Here is a 20,861-nt window from a genome sequence, read left to right as displayed (position 1 = left end):
ACAACATAGTAGGTCTAACCACCATTCTGTAGAAATTACTCTTAAGTCTTGGTGGCACCTTCTTATCACACAAAACACCGCATGTGAGCCTCCATTTCATTCACCCCTCACCGATACGGTGGGAGACCTCATCATCAATCTCCCTGTTACCTTGGATTATAGACCCGAGATACTTGAAACTACCCCTTGTCGCTCCCCGTTTTCTCGCGGAAACATGCTTCTATGATTGACAACTCTTTTAAATGGGTATTAAAAGAGAAGATTCGCCACCTAACAATTTTTAAGGTGCGTTAGGGAACCTATTTGAAAATAACTCTGTTTGACTAGTCAACACCACCAAAGATCGGGTAAGGGCTCAAATTACCTCAAAGAGAAGGTGTTAAGCACTTTTTGAGGTCCAGAACCGTGGTTCCCGACCGAATTTTAAACTATGTGGATTGGATAATTAAGCTAGGTGATCAAATAAGCAAAGAAAGATGTAGAAGTTGAAAGCTCTATAACATAAGAATTAACTATATGACTAATTGATACAAGTCTTAAAAAAAATCACAAGGAGTACAATTACGCTGATCTATGACTAATGACTAAATGCGAACAACAAGCATATAAAGAAAGGGGGGGGGGTGGTGGTGGTGGTAAGTATTTTAGCCTAAAAGATCACCCCGTACAACATAAATAATACTTTGCAACTCCCTTGAGGTAGGGTTGCTGATATTATTCAGCGGGAACAGACTATCATCTCCTGCTACCCAATTACTATGTTGAAGTTGTTACTTAAAGGCACTCTAATTCAATTCTAAACCGTATCCTATGTGTGCACTATTCGTCCCATGCCTATGGTCTAGGAGGCTTTGGACCTATTATTAGGTGGTTCTAGACTTTACTTAGGCTGCTCAAAATGGTAAAACTAATCGCACATTCAAAATAAATAGGACTGCACATAATAGCAACGAGTGGCTCATGTTAGCCTCCACACATAACAGCAAAGGCACGCAAACAGATTTCAGGTTATACAGTAGATATTTTTTTTTAGACGCATTAGAATCATTAGGTCCTATTAGCATGATTTCTATATGATTCCGATTTCCAGTATTATACAGGCAATACTGCAACTTTTAGGCTAACGTACATGCAGATTAAAGCGCTACAAGTCTTATAGGCATAATTTGTAATTGTTGCATAATGAGGCAGTGAAGTCGCTTGAAAACACAGGATTGGCAGCGTCGATAAATAGTTTCTTATGCAAATCATGATATCATATAGGCAGGATTTCTAAAAATTGACAATTAGGCTTGATTTTATAACACTTTATTCCTATAGGCATGTCATCTAAGTGAGGCAGTATAAAAGTAACAGAAAGCGGTTGATCAATTATTAAAACCTTATAGTCATGATATCTAGATTAGTGAAAGCATGTATTATCGTATCCTATAGGCATGTTATCTAAAAGCGTTGAGTAGTAGACATGAAAACAAGTGTAGCAACATATTTTGACAAGTTGAGTGAAGTGTGTGCGTGATTCCTATATGCATGATTCCTATTAGTGTGCGACGCACACTAAACGAAGTAACAAATAAGGCATGTTGGTTTTAATAGCAAATAGAACACATAGACCCTATATACTTATTTTCTACCCTGTCATGCAGGTATTAGAATACCCCAGCCCCTCTTTATTAATTTTCCCATCATTTGTTATTACAAGTTATTACATACCATATTTATGATTACATGCCCAAATATGAATACAGAATAACCCACTAATACATCTGGGCCTTCAAACAAGCTTAGGACTTCATATGGACTGCAAGTCCAAACTCCAGATGCAGACAATGTATTTCAGACTTTCGGTACCACAACAGGTCCAACATACAAGGCCCAAACGAATAACTTACTTACCCAAATGGATGCCGAATTCAACCATACAGGTGACAAAATACTTATAGAATTTAACTGAACAGCTAAAACACTTAATTCTTAAAGCTATAGTTAACAACATCTCTAGTCAAGACATATAAACAGGATCATGGTAAATTGAAAGGTACACAAGACACATATGAGGCAAGTTTATGCTTGTAATTACAGAAAGAAAGTTTAAGCGTGCCATGATTGATCACCATAGGATAGTATGCCATTCCATAGAGTTTCAAAATGAAGCATGTTTCGGAATCAACATGTAGAACCTTAGATCATAGACAAGAAACAAACAAAGCACAACCTTCAAATGAAAGTGTCTATCAAGAAAAACCTAATGAAAGGGACAACATAATAGAACAAGTTCATGATCAAGCAATTACTTAACTCTAGCATGTTGAAAATCAGTCACAATATAAGAGGCATGTCAGTTTCCATAAGCAAGTATTAAACCTGGTACTAGTTGGCCACATATAGAAGGAGAGGCTAGTTATGAGATTTATCTTAAGGTCTCAAATAATACTGAAGAACACAGGATTGCACAAGTCAAGGACATACACTAGAACTCAAATGACATAGAAACAAACCTTAGTTAACAGTCCAACCTCAGGAACTTAGCAGGTTAGACAAGAGTGACTCGACAAGGTCTAAAACACATGAATTGATTTATCACAAAGATACAGAACAAGGCAAGGAGATGAATTCAGGATGGGTGGTAAGTATAAACATTCAAACACACAAAAAAAACATACTAGTCTGGACATGCTTAAGGTAGTGAGAATCATTCATGTTGGACACATATAGTAGGCATACATCAGAGTAAGAAATTGGACAAGCTCTGATGCTAGCAAAGTCCCGAGTCAGAAAATAATAGGGGTAACACAATAGCATATATATTCACAAGGTTTAAGTGACATAGATGTACAAAGCATGAAAAAAAAGCAAGAGATAATAAAATTACGAGAATCAAAGGTACTTACTGGCTACAAATTACGAACAAGCAAATGAGAGGAACAATTTCCAGCAGTAATTCTATTAACAATAGCGAAGAGCAGCAGAATCCCAAAATCCCAGTACGTTAGAGTTCCCAAGGGTTTCAAATGAACCCCAGACAGTGCTCGCACTGAGAAAGAACATAATCGAATTCTAATGGCCTTGGCTTTCAGCCGACCAAGGTCTCAAGTTTCAGAGTATAATAAGTGAGAGTGAGAGAATAATACAGTGACTAAGGTCTGTCCAAAGGGAATCAGATGAGGGGTTTATATAGTAGTGAAATTCAAACGAACAAATAAGGAAAACAGTCAATCAAACATAATAAAGGAAAGAATATCATGCAAAAATCAATTTCGAATTAGATTAGGAGAAAACCCAGACAAATCCTAGTTCAATAGAAATCAAAAATCGACCAAAGATCTTGGTGAATCGGCCCCATATCACCTTGCTATAAATGTATACAGACGGAATACCTTCTAGATCTTGAAGATTGAAGATAACTGCACATGATTCAGGGCATGGTACTTATCAAAAATAGGCAAGTACTAGGTGATACCATAATCGTGTAAGTAACAAAGAGACAGATCATATATAGAAAAAAAATCATGGAGGGATTCCATATTAAGGTCGGAATCGGAGAGGATTAAGGGATATGACGGCTAGGGTTTCTCAGAGAAGAAGAGAATAGAGAGGATTCAAGGGCGGCGGATTGGCAGAAATGTCTCTAGGGTTTGGGTTAGTGAGATATAAGGAAATGGGAAGGGTTATTGTGGTCCGTTGATCATCTAAGATCAAAGGCCATGATTCAAGGGGAAGAAGGGAGGGTCAGGAGATGGGTATAAGGTAATGGGCTACTGATACTGGGTTAAAGGGGTATTGGGCTATGGTTTTGGTCCGAAAATTAGCCCTACATTAGGCTAAGAATTACATACATGAAAATCATTTTAAAATAATTTATAAAAAAATAATTAATAAATAAAAATGTTACTTATGCAGTAAATGCTTGAAAATAATAGCCTAACATTATAAAAATATAAAAATGCTGTTTTAGCATGAATAATGTAATAAATGTAATTATGCATAGGATATAGGCTATTATTACAAAATTATGTAAATAGCTCAAAAATACAAATATAATTATATGAAATGATGTAAAAATATTATAAAACATATATGTGGATGTAAATAATGAATTTGAATGATTAAGTCATTACAAAGTAATTTGAAAGGGTAATTAATAAATATTTGAAAAATTTAAATGAAAAAACAAAATCAATTTTAAAGCTTTGAAAATTATGGAAAGTTATAGAAAATACTTATATGACCATGTAAATTAAATAATAATGCAAAAATGATATTTTAAAAGTATATAGGATATTGATAAGAATATGAGAGCAAAATTGGGTATCAACACCCCTCCTCGGGATGACTTGGGTATCAAGTTTTACATACATGTCCGCTTCATGAGTCTTGTCACTGAACTTACGCTCCAAGTATTCCGTTTTGGTCATGCTCAACTTGAAACCTTTGGACTCTAGAGTCAGTCTCTAGACCTCCAGCCTGGCGTTAACCCCGCCTCTCGTCTCATCCATCAACACTATGTTATCGGCAAATATTGTGCACCATGGCACCTCCCCTTGAATGTGCCGCGTCAGCATATCCATCGCCAGAGCAAATAGGAACGGGCTAAGAGCCGATCCCTGGTGCAACCCCATCACTAATGGAAAGTGATCTGAGTCACCTCCCATTGTCCTCATCCGAGTCTTAGCACCATCATACATGTCCTTGATTACCCTAGTGTATGCTACCAGAACGCTGCTAACCTCCAAACATTTCCACAGAACCTCCCTCGATACTTTATCGTACGCCTTTTCTAGGTCTATAAACACCATGTGTAGGTCATTCTTTCTCTCCCTATACTGCTCTACCAATCTCCTCACTAGATGAATGGCTTCCGTAGTCAATCACCCCAGCATGAATCCAAACTGATTCTCCTCCTCACCCTGACTTCCACCACCCTCTCCCAAACTTTCATGGTATGACTCAACAACTTGATACCCCTATAGTTATTGGAGTTTTGGATATCATCCTTGTTCTTGTACAAGGGAATCATCGTACTCCACCTCCATTCTTCGGTCATCTTCTTCGTCTTAAAGATAACATTAAACAACCTAATAAGCCACTCCAAGCCTGCACGACCCGCACTCTTCCAGAATTCTATCGGGATGGCCTAGTCGCTCTATCTTTGCTCATGTTATGTATCGCTCCCATAACCTCTTCGACCTTAATACGCCTACAATAGCCAAAATCACCCCGACTCTCGGAGTGATCCAACTCACCCAGCATAATGCTTCTGTCCCCCTCCCCGTTCAACAGTCTGTGGAAGTATGTCTGTTATCTTCGTCTAATATGAGCGTCTTCCATCAATGCTATGTCATCCTCATCATTGATGCACTTCACTTGGTCCAAGTCACGAGCCTTTCTATCCCTCACTTTGGCTAACCTGTACAACTTCTTGTCCCCGCCGTTGCTCCCAAGTTCTGCATACATGCATCCAAAGGCAGTAGTTAGCCGCCGTAACTGTTAACTTCGCCTCTTTCTTTGCCTTCTTATAACATTCCCAATTTGTCCTTTTTTCCTCCTCGCTTGTGCTCTCCACTAGTTTCAAATAAGCCGTTTTCTTGACTTCAACTTTACCTTGGACCTCCACATTCCACCACCAATCCCCTATATGTCTCCCAGTGTATCCCTTCGTAACCCTTAAAACCTCTCTCGCAGCTTCCCTAATGTAGTTTGTTGTCATGGACCACATTGCAATCGTATCCCCACTACTCTTCCAGGCCCCCATCGCCAGCAACCTCTCCCCCAACTCCTGGGCTTTGTCCTTAGTCAAGTTTTCCCACTTGATTCTAGGTTGACTGCACACTGCTCTCTTCTTTCTATTCCTCTTGATCCCCATATCCATTACCAGGAGCCTATGTTGGATCGTGAGACACTCACTCAGTATGACCTTACAATCCGTGCAAAGACCTCTATCATATTTCATGTAGAAAAGATAGTCTATCTGAGTCCTGGCCACCGTACTCCAGAAAGTGACTAGGTGCTCCTCCGTCTTTGGAAAACTCGAGTTAGCTTCCACCAAATAAAAAGCTTTAGCGAAATCCAACAACAAAGTACCTCCCTCGTTCCTACTTCCAAATCTGAACCCTCCATGCACATCGTCATGACACCCAACATTAGTCGGTTATTGAAATCCCTTCCAATGAAAATATTCTCGGTGCGCGGAATACTACGCACCACTTCGTCCAAGTCATCCCAGAATTGCCTCTTGACCTCCTTGCCCAAGCCTACTTGAGGAGCATAAGCACTAATCATACTTAAAGTAAGCCCCCCAACCACAAGCGTAACAGCCATCACCCTGTTGCTTACCCTCCTAACCTCGACCACTAGCTCCGTAAGATACCTTTCAACTAAGATACCGACCCCATTCTTGCCCCCATCACCTCTAGAGTACCACAATTTATACCCGTTAACATCAGGTACCTTAGTACTCTTTCACATGGTCTCCTGGACACACGTTATATTGATTCTCCTTCTCTAAAGAATCCTACTCAACTCTATAGTCTTACTGGTCAATGTCCCTATGTTTCAGGACCCAACTCTCAGCCTAGAAGCTTCCTTGTCCCCCTTCCCACCCTTACCCCTACCTCCCGCCCCACCTGAGGACATGACTTTACTCTCACATTGTAAACCACAACTACTATAGACTAGGGGCACTACTTAATCACTATCACTCAACCAATAGAGAGCTAGAATAGAGGAAAATATGCTAAGAATATGAAAACTTAATAAGTTAAAAGTGTCAAGAATAAGTACAAAAACTTAAGCAAGTATTAACACAATTAATCTACCTGAAGAAATAGATATAACATACAAGGTTGAATTGAATACAAGGCACTACCAATAAAGAAAATATGCTAAGAATATAAAAACTTAACAAGTTAAAGGTGTCAAGAATAAGTACAAAAATTCAAGCACGCACTAGCCCAATTAATCTACCTAAAGAGAAGGCAAGGTTGAATTTAATGCACTGCACTACCAATAAAGAAGCATGGAACAAATAAACTAAAAAATTGCAACTAAAAATGGAGAGATAGAACCCGAAAATCAGAGAGCTGGCCGGAAGTTGGGCGGTTGATTCCGCCGGAAAACCGTGGTTAGTGGTCGCCGAAAATCTTCCTGAAGGTGTCGCCGGTTGTGGGATCGCCAGCGGTGACCTAGTATGATGTTACCTGTGGCCGCAGAGACTGCAAACGGAAAGAAGAAAGAGACAGGAGGGAGGAGAAAAGAGTGAAGGCTGCCAGAAAAGAGTCGCCGGCAGTGTGTGAGACTACCCTTATCTAGGGTTTAAAAACTTAAAGAGGGTAAAGAAAGAGACGAGGAAGAGAAAAGAGGCGATGCAAGAAGAGAGGAGAGAGAGGCGAGGAAGAGAAAAGAGGAGATGCTGTAAGAGAGTAGAGAGAGACGAGGAAGAGAAAAGCCGATTATATTCTATGAACAAATATTGTTTTCAATTTTTTTTTGTAAAAGAAAAGATAGCTAAAATCTATAACCAAACGGGAGCTCAATGTGTAGTTAGAAGCATTAGAAGACATCTCAATGGGATATCTCTAGATTGAAGGGAGAGCTTTGAAATTATTTGATCTCTTACAAAAAGAAGAAAAGACCTAAAGGAAAGTGGTAAACAGGTAATGATGGTGATTAGCTAAATTGGGTAACACAAGCCATACGTTAAACACTTTAATTTCAGAACTCCACCGGACTTGGATTGGATCCCCCTCTACTGCTCAATTCCCATACACACAGTTAAATAAAAAATATTATTATGAACAAAAGTCGAAAGTATCATCCATCCAATTTAATTCATCCTAATGCTAAAGATTTATCCATAATGGAGCTAAAGATAGACTTCTTGTTCTTTAACGTACGTTTCGATTGAGATTTCCATAGTGTCCTTTAAAGTTTTTAAGATCGAAGTTAGCTGTCAGTATAGAAGTATCTAGAATTTGAAGGTGGCGAATGTCATAATTTCCTTTAATATATACCTTGTAATGACTAATATAAAATTTATTAGGAATATTTATTCAATTTTTTTCAAATTTATCCGGGTCAACCTAATAGGTATTTTTATTGCAAGTACAAAAATTACATCTCAAATATTAAAAAAATAAAAGTAATTAGCATTTTAAATAAGGGATCACATCTTTATTATAATAACACAAGTAAAATCAATATTTTCACTAGGAAATTATATTTTTTTTTCTGTATATTAAAAATAAATTTACACAAGTAAAATAACATCCTCAACAAGGGAATTGCATTAATTAGAATAATAAAATTTTAAAAACTATCTTTAATAGATAAATTATATCCCATTAGTATATAATTAAATAAACTACAAGTTCCTAAAAATCAAAATCATAAATCTCTTATTTTTAAGCAATGCTTACAAAGTTTTCATCATAATTTAATAGTAAAGAGATTTAAATTATATTTAATAACCATAAAATAATATAATTTTTTATTATATAATAAGTAAAGATGAATATTTTTTTTTATCTCAATCCAAAATTCCCATTAAGACCCAAGTTTTTCTGATTTGAAAGAAGAAAACGCATAAACTTGAGATGAAGAGGAATGCTTATTTTATGGAATGTTAAAATTTTGAAATCTCTTTTTTGAGTGTTCTTGCTTTAAAAATAATAAAACGATAAATAAAAAATTGGGAGGTAGCCGAAAGAGGAATAACCGGGACAAATGAAATAAAAAGTACAAAGAAAAGGAAAAGCCGGACAAGGTTCGAGATAAATTCCAACTTGAACTTTACACACGGAAATAACTTTTCAAAAAGGCCTATCAACCATGACACCTTTATCTAGTTTACGGATGTGGGTGACACGATCATATATTTAACCTATTTAAAGAAAATTTTAACTTAGGTATGTAGAATATTTATCATCTTAACAGGTGCCATGCCACCTCCAACTTAAAGGGTGGATCCGCCCTGGTTGCCAGAATTTTCCCATATAATTTTTTTTTGACAATTGCCATAAAAGTTTTAGGCGATTTCCATGAAATTTTCTGACAATTGCCATGATTTTGTAAATCCTAGCGACCACCAAATGAAAATTTTGGTGGTTGTCTTGAAAAAGTCTGACGATCGCCATGTTTTTGAAAATCCTGACTGTTACCATATGAAAAGTTCTGGCGCTCATCATGCTTTTTTGTGACAATCCTCTATTGGATTTCGCTTTGCTAAATCGGATCGGAGATGATTCGAGCATCAGTGTTTATATATATATATATATGATATATGAGAATGAGATTTCATATCAATATATGGGTACACTGATCTCCGTGTGATATTTGTTTTGTAATTTTCTTTTTACGATATTTCTACTCAACTTAAAAAAAAGCCTCTCTTAAGTTCAAGAGTTTAGAAAGGTTCTTAGCATGGGAAGGAGCTCAAACTTCCTTAGAAGGAGATAAGCTAGAACTATCTTTGTATGTACGGGTCTCGGTATCAAAAATTCTGACGACCAATTTCTAAAATTCTAGCGTAAATTATTTTCTCAAGACTTTTCTTCAAGGATGCCAAAAGTCAATAGAGACATAGAAATGTCCTATTTCTGTCAATTTCCCAATTCGTCTAGCGTAAGTTTATGGATTATGCCTTGGAACATTTGAATTCAATATTTGGGGTTGCTGATTCCGACCATCACTATTTGCTCAACCAAGAGTCACTGGGCCTTCCTATGTGCAAAGGGCCTTTTACATGAAGCCCAGTTCAGTTGATTGGAATTTTTTTCTATCTATACTAAATTATAAATTTATTTATTCCTCATAAAGAGGTTATTATTTAATTACATTATCATATACAATTCGCCTTTTATAGATAAACATGCTGGGAGCTTTGAAGAATGATGAAGATAAATGATTCAACTGGTTAAAAGCCATATAATGCATACAATAAGCACCAATACAAATGGGTTACCGAAACTTTTTTTAGATGAATAAACAAGATATTGTCTACATGAGTGGCGTTTGGAACTAAAATAAACTAATTGACAGTGTAATTCACCTCATTTTTCCTCTGTAGGATGCTGTGACGGTACGTAGTCTCTACGACTAGGTAAGCCTAACAAACATGCGGAATAACTGAAACAATAATTTAAAGTCTAAAAACTTCAACAAATATATAAAATAAAATCTGCAACTCAACGTGTACAACTCCCAAAACCCGACGAAATATAAGTCACAAGCTCTATTGTTACGCCCCACAGTATTACGTCGATATTATGCCCCACAGTATTATATTACGACTATATTACACCCTGTAGTATTATACGTGAAATTATCGTAAGATAATTGACCTCAGTTCAAGGACAAGATTATTTGGAGATTATAGGAATTATGCTATTTAAACAAGTGATGAATAAATTCGTGAAGGTGAGAGGATAAGAAAATCGAAGAAAATAAATTTTCGATGAAGTTTGATATTTTGGGATAAAATGTGGCCCGAGCTAAAATACCCGGTATTTATGAACTAGTGTCATACAAGGTACTACATGACCATGATAGTAGGTGTACAAGGTACGTTAAAAGTGAGTAATATTTTAAGTAGGTTGAGATAATTCTTAATTATGTAGGTAATGAGATATTACCTAATTAATTAGGGATATATCAGATAAGGATTAAAATGGATTATGTGGCAGCCCCTCCCCCCTTCAAATTAAGTGACTCATACATTTAGTTGAAAGGTGCAAACTAAAAGGTTAAGTACAAGACATTACATCATCCTACGCGTAAAGACATAAAAGTTTGGCATTTGGACTTTAAATATTTAAGTAAGTGATCTTATAATGTTTTCCCATTTGCAGAGATTACAAAACATACGCTAAGAATATATAAAGAGAATCCATAATATTTCAACCAACTCCTACAAGGATTATTATTACATAAGTTAAGAGAACAAAATCACATAAGCTTGCAAAAATCTTACGAATGAAGCTCTAAATTCCAAGAATCTCTTTACTTATCTATAAGACTCCTAATTCACAAAGAAACCTGAATTAGAATTAAGCAAGATAACAGATTTTGGGCAAAATTTTCATACAAAGTTATACTGCGTAATAGTAACGGGATTTTCAATTCTAAGAGAGCACGACACAATCTTTCTCAAGAACATCATATGGATTTTTCCCTATTTCGATCCGCCATTACGTATTTTTCGCAAAAGAAGTTGGTTAGAGGAATTGTTAAGAGAATCGGCTCAGGTATGTTAAGGCTATCCCTTCTTTCTTTTTGGCATGATCAATACGATACAAACGAAACGAGCAAATGCACAATTTTCATAAATGACTCTATTCATAGAAATACTAGAGATTCTTATGTTCTTGATTCCCCATGTGTCATATTATTCTATCATCTGTTCATTGGTCTCAGAAAATATGTAAGTTGATAAAGTTTGTTTCATGATATTACTCAAAGGCATAATGGTCTTATGACACTCCAAAAGATTTTATTGACGTACTTCCCATGCATTGCATTTATTTACATTGACCCATGACCATATGACGTTATATACGCGTATATATGTATATGGGATATGGAAAAAGGTTACGGCGTTATATATGCACCACCACCTGATCAGCTGGTATACGTTGATGAATTGCCCACAGTGGCCGAGATGACATGATGGGATTCCCTTAGAGGCTTGATGATGTTATGAACGCATATACCTATGCATGGTATGACATTTATACGCATATGCATGACATTAAAAATATGGAGTGATTCACAGAGTTCTTCAGATATAGATGTCAAGTCTTTTACTCCATGTTTCTCTCATATCTATTGTTTACTGATTTTCATTCCTTATATACTCGGTACATTATTTGTACTGACGTCCCTTTTGCATGGGGATGCTGCGTTTCATGCCCGCAGGCCTCGATAGACAGGTAGAGAGTCCTCCAAGTAGGCGATCAACTCAGCGAAATATATTGGTGCACTCCATTTGCTCCGGAGTTGCTTGTTTGGTCAGTATGATTTAGATGTGTATTGTTTGGTATGTCGGGGCTCTGTCCCAACCTTTATGACAATTATGTATTCTAGAGGCTTGTAGATAGATGTCATGTATGCGAAAGATTGTATGGCCTTGTCGGCCTATGTTCAGTATACGAGTGGTTATTTTGGTCTTATAGGCCCATATGTATTATGTATAAGTTGGTATTACATGTTGTATTCTACCTATCTCACGGCAGCCTCTCCGGCTCAGTTATCTATGATAGTATGATAAAAAAAGATATGTTATGTTGGTACTCGATTGAGTAAGATACCGGATGCCCGTTGCAGCCCATCGGTTTGGGTCGTGACATCTATGAAGTGATACTGAATATCCCTATGCAATAGTGTCTAAATAAGGATAAGGAAATAAAATAATCTAGGTGGAAGGGGGACTCCGAGGCATGTGGACGCCGGCAAGCATACCTTGAAGTCTCCACCTACGGAGTCAGCTCATTGATACGTGGTCTGGTATGAAGTACCTGAATTTGCACAAAAAAGATTTTTAGAAGCGTAGCATAAGTACACCACAACGGTATCCAGTAAGTGCCAAGCCTAACCTCGGTAGAGTAGTGACGAGGTCAAGTCCAAGCCCTACTGGTTTTAAATAAATGAAATGACTGAACAAGTATACGGCAGTGTAATAATGACAATAATGAAATTTAAACAACAAATGGCATATCAAGGTTGGCTACACAGAACTAAAGCAATTTAATGCAACACAGAGAAAACAACTAATAATATGCTAAGGAAACAACAACCAAAGACATGTGAAATAATGGAGAAATGCCAACAAGAGTCACTACTAAGGTACCGCCTCGTAGTCTCTAATCATAAAAATAAATCATAATCTTTCCTTATCTCATCGCGAGAGCCTTCACATTTAGTTTTGAAAAATTATTTTCCCGAAATAGCATCCAGTGTTTTACCCAACCATATCACACCGCATGACTTCTAGTAGTTCCCCTACTAGCCACACGTATCAATCCCACTTTATCTCACTGCATGCGTTTTAACCCCAAAATCTTATATCACTGCATGCGTATCAATATCAAAACGTATTACAATTCGCACTTCAAGTACCCAATATCACCACTTGCCAGATAAACCAAACAAATACAATATTTTCACAATAAAGAGCCCATGGCTCAACCACAATGTACACGAGAGTCTCAACAATAACAACCGAAATGGACAACTCCACAGAATGGTTTTTCACAGCTCAACACTTTGCCTCAATGTGAATCACGACCTTTATATCTCAATATCAATTTCAACAATCAGATATTCAATGATTTAACAACTTCAAGTAAAGAGTTCAACAATTACGTAATGAATACAGAATAAAAGAAACAAGAACTTCAACTAAACATGTAGGGCAATTAGCAAGTAGGAGATACGACAAATAGAACACGCGAAAATAGACTAATGATGACGAATATAACATGATAGGGTATCTACATTGCTAAACTGGTAATTTTCACATTTAGCCCATGTACACACTTGCTACCTTGCGTACACGGCTTTCACATATCACAATTATCACAACCAACACAAATTCTAAGGGGTAATTTCCCAACACATAATTAGGCAAGTCACTTACCTCTAATCACACTAACTCAGTCAACTAGTAGGTCTTTCCCTCGATTATCCAACTCCGAACGACTCGAATCTAGCCAAAACTCTCAAGGTTATTTCTAAAGTGCAGCACCAAATTATAGCAGTAATATAAATAATCAGTGGCAAAACCAGGAATTCATGTAAGAGTATTCTAAAAATTACTTGAGTATTACACTAAGATTTGAACCGATGACTTAAAGCGATTTTTGTACCCCTTCCCTTACGTCCAGCGGATTCGACAGTCCATATAAAATAAAAGAATTGTTTTTGCCCTATCTACGCACTACAATTATTTGACAAAGAGAATTCAATTGAACCCCTTATCTCTTGTGGCACCTCCTTGGGAGTAGTCATTGCTTGCTTAGAATAAAGATGGCAACTTTTACTAATATAGAGCATGATTCCACAAATAATAGTTAGAAAACAAGCAAAAACAGTTTCTGCCCCTCTAGTTTATGAAAACTGTCCAGCAATGACAGTTTATATTGCTTGCTTGACAAATTCCTCTAAATTACTAAACCATAAGGATCTAAAAGGCAACAACTTTACTACAATTAATTAGTAATCCTTCAAAAACCAATAGCAAAATACGCATTGAAAGCTATAATGAAAGAGGTGTCAGAAAATTTGTTAGAAAACATGAATCTGCACAATATAAAAAAGTAAAATATCAAAGAATATTCACCTCAAACAAACTAAAAAGTGTTTAGAGTGTATATAGTCAAAACCGAGTTTGCCATTCGTATGACTAATCAAGATTGGAGCATAATGGACCGAGGTTCATCATTATAATATCAAGCTGTGATGTAAAGTTGGGTTGTCAAGTTCGAGCCCCAGAGACCAATCAAGATCGAGATCAGCCAGGATCGAGTTCGAATCCCAGAGACCGGTCAAAATAGAGGTCGAGCAAATAGAGACCAATCAAGATCAGGAGCATCCAAGATTGAGATCGAGCCCAGATAGAGGTCGGGAAAATAGAGACCGATTATGATCAGGAGCGGCCAAGATCGAGATCGAGCCTAGATAGAGGTTGAGCGAATAGAGACCGATCACGATCGAGAGCGGCCGGGATCGAGATCGAGCCAAAAGACAGAAAAGTCGTTATAACCGCAATTGAGGGTAGAATCTCGGCGGAATTCAAGACGTGAATTAAGGAAAAGCTAATTAATTAATCTATCATGGAATCTCCACTATGTATTTTTAATTGTATCCAAAGTAGGAATCCCTCCACTATATTAAGAGTGGTTATCATCTGTACAAAGGGGACATTGATTGATTCACACATTCAGATTTACTGAGATTTACATAACATCCAACAAATATTATCCTTTTTGGGCTTTGACATTGATTCATCTTGTTCTCTTATCAATCACTCTCTATTAAATTTGGGTTTGTATCCATTCTTTTTACAGTTAATTTAGATATATCTTTACTTATTTTTTTGATTTGTACCAAGTTATACCACGTATCCTTAGAACTACGTATAAATTTAACTCTATCCATTTTTCGAGTAAACAATTTGGCGCCCACCATGGGGCCAAGGATAATAGTGGTTATTTGGTACGAATCTCTGTAAAATACACTATTTTACACTTGCTCTTGGAAGTATCTTTGATTTCAGATTAAAATCGATGAACTCTCAATTAATGTCCCCACCTATCGACAACAAAGCTGGCCTTCAAGATGAGAATAACAACCTGACGCCCGGGGATGAAAGGCCACTCGTTGACCCCGTTGGAACTCGAGCTGTAGATTCAATTGACGTTAATTCACATGTGTCCAATGAGGCGAACCAATATTCCGACCCTGAAAACAACATTCATGGTGGAACTCAACCTGCAATTCTAAATACCCAAAATGTTGGAGAAGACGGGATCAACATGCGTATGATTTTCGAAATGTTGCAAGCTCAACAGGTAGCAATAGCTCAGTTGTAGAGCCAAACCCAGGCATCGAGCAGGCCCGAGCCCGGTCCACCCCGATAAGTTACTCACAGAACGGGGCCAGCTGTAGCAAGGTCAAATGAACAAGAATCGAGGACTAACCCCAGAATTATTAAGATGCTCGAGGAACTGACAAAACAGATAAAGTCAGGAGAAAAAGGGATTAAAGCAAATGACAAAAAAGTAGAAACTTATAACTCCAGGGTTGATCATATTCCAAAAAGTTCATACAAAAGCCCTTCCCCCGAGCGCAGCTCCCAAACTGATCCCCATGAAGTTCCGCATGCCCGAAATTCCTAAATATAATAGAACGACCGACCCTAACGAACATGTCACCTCTTACACATGTGCTATTAAAGGGAACGATCTATAGGACGACGAGATCGAATCCGTATTATTAAAGAAATTTGGGAAACTCATGTCAAAGGGATAAATGATATGGTATCATAATTTACCACTTAACTCTATCGATTCTTTTGCTATGCTTGCAGATTCTTTCGTAAAAGCACACGCTGGAGCCATAAAAGTCGAGACTAGGAAGTCAGACCTTTTTAAGGTAAGCCAAAAGGATAACGAGATGCTAAGAGAGTTCGTATCTCTTTTCCAAATAAAACAAATGGATCTTCCACCGGTCACGGACGATTGGGTCGTTCAAGCTTTCACCCAAGGACTGAACGAACGAAGCTCGATGGCTTCACGGCAGTTGAAGCATAACTTGATTGAGTACCCGGCTGTTACCTGGGCTGATGTACACAATCGATATCAATCGAAGATTAGAGTCGAAGACGACCAGTTGGGTTTTGGGTCCATTATTAAAAGGGACATCGACCCAGAATCAAGGTCGAACAAGGACTTATATCGACCGTATAACGAAGATCGTAGCGGTAGCGAACCAGGACGTAACTTCGTACGAGGCGAAATGAGAAATGATTGAGGCCAAATGTCTTGAGGGCTGATGAACAAGAATTGTTTTGACAGGCATACCATACTTAAGGAAGCATCGCGGTTATCAGAGTATAACTTCGACATCGATGAATCTGCCATCGTGTCGGCTATCGGACGCATCAAAGATACTAAATGGACTCGACCTCTGTAGTCTGATGCAGTCTAGATAAATCCCAATCAAATGTACAAGTATCATGGCACCCATGGCCATAGAATGGAAGATTGCAGGAAGTTGAGAGAGGAGGTAGCCCGGTTATTCAATGAAGGGCACCTTTGAGCGTTTTTAAGTGACCGGGATAAGAACCATTTCAAAAACAGAGAGTTCAATAGACAAAACGAACAAGAAGAGCCACAACACATTATCCATATGATCATTGGAGGGATCGATGTCCCCCAGGGGCTAGTGCTTAAACACACTAAGATGTCGATTATAAGAGAGAAGCGATCTCGAACCCAGGATTACATACCTAAAGGAACCTTGTCCTTTAATGACAAAGACACAGAAGGAATCATGTAGCCCCAGAACGATGCACTGGTATTATTTCTACTTATGAATAAAACTCAAGTTAAACGTGTGTTAATTGATCCAGTTAGTTCGGCCAACATCATTCGATCGAGGGTTGTAGAGCAACTCGGTCTACCGGACCAGGTCGTGCCCGCAACCCTGGTACTAAATGGATTCAATATGGCATGTGAAACTACTAAGGGCAAGATAATTCTGCCAGTAAACGTGGCCGGGACCATCCAAGAAACGAATTTCCACGTGATCGAGGGTGACATGAGGAATAACACCCTGTTCGGGAGGCCATGGATCCACAACATGAGAGCAGTACCCTCGACCCTTCACCAGGTTCTAAAATCACCCACACCAGAGGGAATCAAAACAGTCTACGGGGAGCAACCGACCGTAAAAGAAATGCTTGCCGTCGATGAAGTGATTCCTATATCGTCACTCTCATCAACAAAGGGATCAAATTTGAAGGAAAACGGGATACCAAATAGCAATCACAAACGTCAGCCTCGACCCAACTAGAGAAGCAGAAGACTGGCGAAGGTGATGATTATGGGATCCCTCGATCCTTCGTGGTACCCGATGATTCCGACGCTACTAAATCAATGGTTGAATAACGGGAGCAAATCACGCTAATCGAACGTCTGCCCGGACAAAAGGTATACTTGGGCACGGGGTTAAATCCCGAGCTCAGGAAGAAGCTTATTCAATTTATTATAGCTAACATGGACCGTTTCACTTGGTCCCATCTTGACATGACAGGGATCCCACTGGAAATCACAACTCATAGACTAATCTTGGATCTGAAATTCCATCCGGTAAAGCAAAAAAAGAATGCCCTAGTCCGAGATCAAACATGCCTTCATCAAGGATGAGATAACCAAACTTCTTAAAATAGGATCCATTCGAGAAGTAAAATATACCGAATGGCTAGCAAACGTGGTGGCGGTCCCTAAGAAGGGAAACAAACTTAGAATGTGTATAGATTATAAAGACCTGGATAAATAATACCCCAAGGATTCTTTTCCTTTGCCTAATATCGATCGTATGATCGATGTCACGGCCGGCCATGAGACTCTCAGTTTTCTCGATGCCTACTCCGGGTACAACCAGATACGGATGAACCTGGAGGATCAGGAAAATACATCGTTTATCACTAAGTAAGGTACCTACTATTATAACGTAATGCCATTCGATCTAAAAAATGCTGGTACAACTTATCAACGCCTAGTAAACCGAATGTTCGAAGGATAAATAGGAAAATCATTGAAAGTTTATATTGATGACATGTTAGTTAAGTCCCTCCGAGTAGAGGACCATTTAAAGCATTTGCAAGGAACTTTCGATATAGTGAGGGAGTGCAATATGAAGCTCAACCCCAAAAAATGCACATTCAGGGTTGGCTCAGGCAAGTTTCTTGGTTTCATGGTGTCTAATCGGGGAATCGAGATAAACCCCGATAAAATCAAAGCTATCGAGGATATCACGGTAGTGGATAATGTAAAGGTCGTGTAGAGGCTAACGGGACGGATAGCCTCCCTAGGATGATTCATTTCGAGATCCTCAGATAGGAGCCACCGATTTTTCTCACTACTTAAGAAGAAGAGCAACTTTGCATGGACTCCGGAATGCCATCGGGCCTTGGAGGATATAAAGCGGTATTTATCGAACCCGCCGTTGCTTCATATCCCGAAAGTGGATGAACAACTTTACCTGTACTTAGCTGTCTCAGAGATAACAGTAAGTGGAGTCCTGATTCGAGAAGAACAAGATACGCAATTCCCTATTTATTATGTCAGCTAGACCTTAGGCGAGGCCGAAACTAGATATCCACACTTAGAAAAATTAGCACTTGCTTTAGTAAACACCTCTAGGAAACTAAAATCATATTTCCAATGTCATCCAATATGTGTTGTAACAATTTATCCTCTTCAAAATGTTTTACATAAACTCGATCTTTCGGGTCGATTGGCCAAATGGTCCGTAGAAATCAGTGGGTATGATATTGAGTATCGACCCCAAACAACCATCAAATCTCAAATCTTGGCAGACTTCGTGGATGACTTTACGCCGGCATTCGTACCCGAGATTGAAAATGAACTACTGATAAAATTGGGTACATCTTTGGGAATCTGGACCCTCTTTACGGACGGTGCTTCGAACGCGAAGGGTCCAGACTAGGCATCGTACTAAAATCACCCATAGGTAATGTAGTTAGACAGTCTATCAGAACTACAAAATTGACTAACAATGAGGCCGAGTATGAGGTAATGATTGCAGGTCTTGAACTAGCTAGAAGCTTGGGAGCTGAAGTCGTAGAGGCTAAATATGATTCCCTCTTTGTGGTAAACCAAGTTAACGGGACTTTTGAAGTCCGAGAAGATCGAATGCAGAGGTACTTGGATAAAGTACAGGTGACTCTACATCGATTTAAGGAATGGACCTTGCAATATGTACCACGAGAACAGAACTGTGAGGCCGACGCTCTTGCAAACTTAGGTTCGTCGGTCGAAGATGACGAACTAAACTTGGGTACTGTCGTACAACTTATGAGATCGGTAATCGAAGAAGGTCATGACGAGATAAACTCCACAAGTTTAACTTGGGATTAAAGAAACAAATATATAGAGTACTTAAGGAACGAGAAGCTTCCATCAGATTCAAAGGAATCGAGAGCTCTACGCACAAAGGCAACACGATTCACTCTGTCCGAAGACATAACATTGTTTAGAAGGACGTTCGATGGACCATTGGCAATAGGGTGTGGGCATTTGATTTTCGGTTCGGTATTTAAAAATTTCGATTTGGTATTTCGGTATTCGGTTTATCAATTGTGTATACCAAATACCGTACCAAAGTAGTTCGGTATGGTTCGGTATTTCTTTGTTTGGTTTGGTACGGTTTCGGTTTAATACATATTCATGTGTCACATACTGCTAAGTGCTAAGAGCCTAAGCATTAAGCAAGCAGAAACAAGCCCGACGACGTACAACAAGAACAAAGGATCAAAATTTTGCTACACCATCTCCAAGAAAGTCGAAAGCTTTCCAAAAAACCAAATATATTGCCCCAAAACCAAAGAAATAATGGAAATTCAGATGCTTCTTTCAATACAAACCAATGATATACATATGAAGTATATTCACATGCATAAGTAGTGAGATATATGACCTCCACAACTCCACTCCTTGTCCAATACATATAAACAATTATAACAAATTCTTTATACTTATATAATACTAAATAAACAATCCGCCTAACAAAAGGCATGCAAGAATCATTCAAATCAAATGCTAATAAAAAATTCTAGATTCTCAACAACATGCAGCAGCACATACATGACAGATGCACACCTGATTATCACAACAAGTACTTAAAAGGAAAAAGAAGTAAATAAATTATCACAGCAAGCTAAGTGTTTCCAAATATGAGAGCGTACTTTAGGAGCACGAGGCATGATTGCACTTGAACCTAAAAAAAGAAGAAGATAAATCATAAGTTAGAATATTATTTTTGATGATAATAGAACAAAACTATAAAAGTATATCACCAAACAAATAGAGTATTAAACTTACCACTCAAGTTGCAAGTTGCAACTATAAATCAAACAATGCTAGTAGTGGTTCCATTATTTTCCATATCTAAAGATAGTTCTAAATATGTCATACAAATAAACAAGTATGAAGACTTTACAGTTCCTCTTCAAAGACATATGAAGACTTTACAATTCTTCTTCAAATAAACAAGTATGAACCGTACATATGAGCTAATTAAAATGGTCATATGAAAACTCCACGAGTCATGACACAATGAAG

Source organism: Nicotiana tomentosiformis, chromosome 8 (genome assembly GCF_000390325.3).
Source record: "Nicotiana tomentosiformis chromosome 8, ASM39032v3, whole genome shotgun sequence".
Taxonomy (NCBI): Eukaryota; Viridiplantae; Streptophyta; class Magnoliopsida; order Solanales; family Solanaceae; genus Nicotiana; species Nicotiana tomentosiformis.
The sequence above is the reverse complement of the archived record's forward strand: the minus strand, read 5'-3'. Positions refer to the sequence as shown.